The sequence below is a fragment of the Magallana gigas genome, chromosome 3, assembly GCF_963853765.1.
Source record: "Magallana gigas chromosome 3, xbMagGiga1.1, whole genome shotgun sequence".
In the NCBI taxonomy this organism is placed as follows: Eukaryota; Metazoa; Mollusca; class Bivalvia; order Ostreida; family Ostreidae; genus Magallana; species Magallana gigas.
Genome location: NC_088855.1, coordinates 22,516,729 through 22,523,715, shown reverse-complemented (window position 1 = coordinate 22,523,715; position 6,987 = coordinate 22,516,729).

Here is a 6,987-nt window from a genome sequence, read left to right as displayed (position 1 = left end):
GATCCCTTGTACTGACCCCCGACTATCATTAGAAGGTTCGATACTAATTATTGATTTACACAAATTTCAAAATTAATATTAAAACTTTTGATGTACAAAGGTGACATGTCGTAACTTTCACCGTAGTTTAGATAAAATAACTTTTTAATTAATATTGGGTGGCGGGCGTATCAGCGTATCAGCCCGTGCAATGCATATACTTATAATGCTCTTTCTGTTTTCCTTTCTAGTGCACCGCCATCTGTAAACTACGCGGCCAGATCCCTAAATTAACTCGGCACATTAAAACATATCGTGAAAATTAATATCTTACTGCATATTTCTACTAAAAAGGTGCCGAAAACTTTTTGGTTTACAATCGGATTTTTTTAACTCTGAAAATGATCAAATTATTTCAGAAATAAAGTGTTAAAAAGTTCATAAAAATTTTATAATTAACCCCCTATTTTTGTCAGCAAAAACGTATGAGGTAAATATTATGAAATATAAATTAATTTTAGTATTTACAAATCTGCTTACGCTATATCAAACAAGATTTGAGCAGAGACCTTTCAGCAGACAAACAAATCTAAAAATTTCCTCTCTGAAAGGACTATGTGCGGTATGGTCAAATATCTGCCCCCGATTTCAATCAATTTTTAAATAGTATCGTATAAAAATGAAATCTTCACAAATCATTGTAAAGAGGATGCCTATAACTTTAATAATGATTTTAGTCATCATTGCTCACTCCCTGTTTATCTATGACGTCACCTAAATGACCTAATTCCCGCAAATTTGCAAACAAATGAAGATATTCTCATTTTTGCTCTATATTTTGCATTCGGAAGTATAGAGCGCAGGTCTGCTCAAGTGCGATTTTAACATATGTTTTTCTTCAGATAGTTATACATATTATACTAAAAAATGGTACTTGAGCAACCCTGCGTTCGATGTTTCCCAGTCGAATAACCATCGGAAAACACCCATATTTTGCTACAAAACATCAATTTATCAAAATAATGCAATATTCATGACGTCATTTCTACGTTATGACGTCACTGTGGTGATAACCTTTTACACCTTTATTTCCAATATGATTTTAACTATCTTTCACCTTATTTTAAAGCTCTTTCTAAAACTTTGATTTTGGGGGGCAAAAATTGCATAAAACCGCACTTAGTCCTTTGTTACATGTACCCATAGTTACTTTAACGGATTAGAATCTGTACTGTGTGTCTTGCATATGCATGTGACTTTATTATCATTTTTTACTCTCAGTTTGGGAACCAAATTATTATTAAATTATCAAAAGAAATATTATTCGTTGAAAATAAAATACACGCTCTTCCATTTTATTCGGTTCAAAACTCATAAAATCTCCTTCACAAATTTTAAATAACTGAAATAATATTATAAAAAGGAATAACCCAATCAAATATCAATTGGACATCACCAATCAAAAACCAAAGGAAATTGACGCAGTAGAAAAGATAAGAGAAAGACTTGGGGCCATTTCATTTAACAAATAATTAATATTTAATGCCCAGACTTTACACTTAAAAACACCGATTTCCTAAACAAAAAGATTAATATGCATACAAAATATCATTGTTTTTATCTGATAAAATGAAAAAAGTACTCGCTATATCTTTCCAACGGCACGAAAAGATGACCAAATAATATTTTCAGCCTTTTAAATCTTTAATGAATTATTCAGCAAGATGACGGCAAAGTTTTACCCCACGACATATTAGACAAAGGAACGGAAAAGCCGATTATTAATTAACATGAGTGGTAAAACTCGGCACCTTCATCTTTTGCACTTCTGAAACCTCCAGTTTATAATATTTATTAACATTTTCATACGGCGAATAAAAGTTTAATGTACAATGCCATTGAACTGTATGCCAATCAAACTCTCGTTTAGTAAAATTGCTCAAAAACAGAAATGGTTATCAGAATCCACCATCCACACATAAATTTTCAAACGGTTTTTTCTCTCTCTCTCCGTTTATAGATAAGACAAAAGTGCAAATTAATAAACTGATATCTAATTCTACGTTTATTATCTTGGCAAAGTTTGGATCTGTTTGTTGTCTGTTGGTTTTTTTTTTCTCTCTTTAATAAAGGAATGACTCTGCTCTGTGATGGTAAACAGTTATTATAATATAAATATTAAAAATAGTCCCCCTTGGTATTTGATAGTACTTTGAAATCTTTTCGTTGAAATGGAATTCTAAAGCATGCCACCTTTGTATCAAATTCTGTATGTTGTCCGTATCTATATCATTATACTGAATATTGCTACATCTGAATCTCTTTTCAATACCGAATCGATCTATAGATAAACTACATTTTAAAAAATAAATTTTTTTTTTTATAAAATATCTATTGTCCTTTGCAATTTGTTTAATCGTTATACACAGAAAAAGGCCACCATGATAGTGAGTTTTAGATAATAAATTAAAGTTAACGATATAGTTAATTATTATGATAATCAAAGGTATGTGAACTTTATGTAACTTTTTTTGCTTCAAACTTCGATTTTTGAAAATGTGATAATATATGTGCAAATATTTCTGTTTATGAATCTGTCACAAATAATCAAAATTATATGTTAATAAGGGAGTTGTACTTTTTACGGAGTGACTCCATTTTTGATGGTATGCTCGAGTGTAAAATTACATTCTTGCTTCACACGACTCTGGCTTGAACTGACATAAATCTATTATTTGTCATAACCCTGTATATTTTGAGAAAACACAGATAATGGTTTAGAAGGATTATATGTAAGACCCATAACTCAAATAGTTAAAGAGCCATGAAATAGCGGAAGGATACGCGGGAGGTAGCGAGTGAGCCGGCCATAGAAACCTCTGGACCAACCGCAATATATATAACATTGCACCTCTCTAAAACTCATGTCAAGTTTCATATTCGTTCAGGAGTCAAAATAGACAGAAAAAATACAATGATGTTATACGAGCTTTTAGTGTCAAGACTCGGGCAATGATGCCCCCTGCCTGTGAAATGGAAGTCTTAATGTCAGTAACGATGAAAAACAAGTCGTATTGGCCAATCTATTTGTTTCTTACCGAGGAAGATAAGATTCAAAAGATCTAACAAAATTTAAAAAAAAAGGAAATTAAATAAATACAATTGAAGCTAAAAAAAATTTCGTTTACAAACTTGTAATGTACGTAAGTGTCTATTGGTGGTGAACAAGCGCCTTCAAATTCATCGGGTATTTTTTCATTATACATTTCTATATAATCTTGTTTTTGTAGAATCATTTGACAGTTTTCCTTTTTAAAGTGAAAGTAAGAAATAGACTCAAAATAGACCATGCATTCCTCTTAAACGATAAAAAACTTAATGATAATAATAAGATCAACGATTATCTGTGCACAAAGAATGATAATTTACAATTACATCCTAATAAAAATAAAACAAAATCTTCTTTATATTTGTTTTGTTGCAAGAATAAGCCGAACGTAGTTATTTACTCCGAATCAAGAAAGCCCTTTCGTGCTTTGAGTGCAGCAGAAATCGATGCAATTCCGCTTTTCATCTTTCATTGTTTTCAATGCTGATCTAACCCGACCAACAGTAATAATTAGAAAAATAGAATACGTCTTGTGGTCCATAATCATGGTGAGTAACATCGGCGTAGTTCTCTGCAAGCATGTAGTTTTGCTTGTCAGACAATGGTTTTAATTAGACTTACATCCCAGCGATTCCCAATTCAATGGCCTCCAACACGCCAGGTATAATAACTGGCCTCTGCGCGCATCCTTAAATGGAACATAAAAAAGCAAACAAATTGCGGGGGTACAGCAAGAGAATGATCGAAAATCGAGGGTTAACGTGAGTTTAAACTACATTTATTTGTTGCTAATGCGGCCCAATTGATTGAATTGTGGACGTAACCTATGGTTATGTTTTTGATTGTTTGCAGAATACGGACTACCAAGAATAAACAACCTCTTATAGAAATGAGGGGCTTCGGCCTTTTCAAGCAGACACGAGATAAAATACATCTCGACAGCATGTAGTTATGTTGCTCTAATTGATGCCATTTTGGGGGGCTTCCAGGAACCGTGGAGACAGAGAAATCATGTTAAGACCTCTTTCAGGAACATAAAGGTCCCTCCATTACGTGGTCCATCTTAAAGGGATTGGAGTTGATGACGAATTGGGGCCACAACATTGACGAAGAAACAGAGAAATGAGATCGACATACACTGGGGATTACAGAATGATGAATTCTTTGACCGTGTTCGATTTGATTTGACCAAAACACGTTCTAAAGAACATTTTGTGCCAAGTTACTAATCTATCTTACATACATGTACAACTATACATGCTTTCCAAAATCATAATGTACCTAAATTTACCTTTGAACTAGTTCCAATGATTTTTGGCATAAGAAGGATGTACTGGCCATGACGGGCGTCTGATATGAAAAGTTTTTACATGTATTGTTCTGATAATATATAAAAGACTATTTATTTATGTTTTCTTTGGGCTGTTTCCTCCTATCCTCAAATCAACTAAACACGATTTTTTAACCTTTATGGTACATGCATGTAATTGAATATAGTACACACTATAATTCTATTCTGCAATTATCTCCCCTCTTGAATGTACTTTCAAAAGATTTAAGGACATTCTTTCTTCGATATCTTTAAAAGTTGTCGAGAGTATCCTTCATGGATACTAAGTCTTGCTTTCTACATTGTATGTTAACATTGGTATTTGATTTAAGAAACATTTAATACCAAGTATCATGTAATTTAAAAGACAGCTTGTAAGAATCTTCTTATTATTTATGTATGAACAGACGACATTTAAAATGATCGTCTTAAAATTTAAGACTCAATTCAGTACTTATTACATTAATCCTCATCACAGTAATGTTGTATCAGTTTGTTTCAAGGAACTTTGCTTTTGCATATATATATCAGTAAAAGGTATACGAAGTTTTATAGCTCGGATGGATGGATGGTTATGTAGTCATAAACTAAAACTCATTTAATACAAATGTACATGTAATGTAGGGAAGAACAGAGAGAAATTGTAAAGTTAGAAATTGATAATGGTTCACTCTGTCAATCATTCCACTGAACTGCGCATACGTACTACTACATGTAGCATAAAATGCCCCAACATAGGCACGGTATCGTACAGACCAGGGTTACATCTGTTTAACACATTCAGCGCTCCTGTACACTTCAGATGACCGTCATATGTGGTGTATGCTGATAACGAGGCTCTTCTCTCGCCCTCTCTATCAGAAGTACACACCGCAACATGGCGGTTATCGATGTTTTTCGTTGTTAAATGAACTCTTGACAAAACCTGACATCCACTTCAGATTAAGTTATCATCGAACAAATACTGTTCATCTGATAAGTCCAATTTGAAATTATGATGTATGTGTAACCGACCGCCAATTTACACAATAATTTTGACATAAAATGAAAATCAAATCACCCTTTTTGGCCGATAGCGAAAGCCACGAACTTGCTCCGTGCGCAACAGGGGCTAAAGATATTAATACATCTTCTTGAAACTTGGGCGATAAAAGAAGCAAGTTTTAATCGCTGGAATATATTTCTTCTTGTTTTGTTCTATGAAATGTTTGTTTTATAGCTAATATATATGATGTATCACTGATAATCGGTAACAATATAGAACAGAAATCATGTGTCAGGGAGATATTTCAAGAATGGAAGAGAGTAAGCGAGTCTTTTCTTCGCTTTGATAAACAGCTGACAACCAAAATCTCGGACCACCTAAAATATAATTTCTATTTTTGAACGAAAGAATAAAATAAAGTTTTTGTCATCATTCAACTTCTACCGATTTCCGTTAAATCGATAACCATTGACAGCGGCTTAGATAAACATTTAATCGGTCTTATTTTTTTTAATTGTTCCATGTTGGATTTTATATTTTTTTCTTTCTCTCTCGGTACAAATAGGTGCAAATGGAATGCAAAACTGATCAATCATACAGGATCTACATATGTCAATTGCAACATGACAGCGTTTTTTCAAGAATAAAAAAAAACAAAGATAAGATATACATGTATAAACAGGTATGTTAATTAGATGTACTGAGGAACATGATCAAGCATATTTTGAAATGTATTTAAAGAATTAATATGTCAAACTTAATTATAGTTCATTCGGTAATGTGTGTTTGGATGTTGCGGTATTTTACTTTATTGAACGCAATTTAAGGTCAAGCAATACGAATACTGAAAATAGTTTTACATCTTCTAACATGAAATATCTGAGTTAACCAATGATGATCTATAGCGTAGTAAGGTTTTCTCTTCGCAACTGGCTCTAAAATTCCGTACACAATATTCATACAATGGAAAACAAGTAATCATTGTAAAATAAATAATAATTGAATGTTCATCATTGTCGTTGATGATAGTGATCTTTTGGTTCTAAGATGTTTAAGTCTTTAGACTTCCCATGCTCTTCTTGAAACAGACCGAAAAGTCTTTATAACTGATTAATTGTTATAATTTTTTTCATTATTGTATTCAATAATTATACTGAAGAATATTGAGATGGGCATATGTCCAAGTTTATATACGTACAATAGGTATATAATTGGAACATGCAATATCGATACATGCATTTATTTGTGTATGTACACATATTATGTACTCAAGTATTGTTTGCGGAGTCTGAATTTGAGATTAGACTGTTTAAGGTCATCAGTCAATTATCAGTACAAGTAGTACTTCAGTCTTCGTTATGAATGAACCTAGATATTCTTTTTCCATTCATGAAAACTGCCCAGCGTCCAATCTAGAATACACAGTCACAGCAGACGACAGTCGCCAAGTGAAGACCTTGTCCAGTGGATTTGTTTGAATTAGCCGGACATGTCAATATCCTGCTATCTTCCTCAAACAAAGCTATCCAGGGCCTGTCATTTGTCAATCAAAGAGGTCCATCATCTGGTCAACTTTTGGAAACC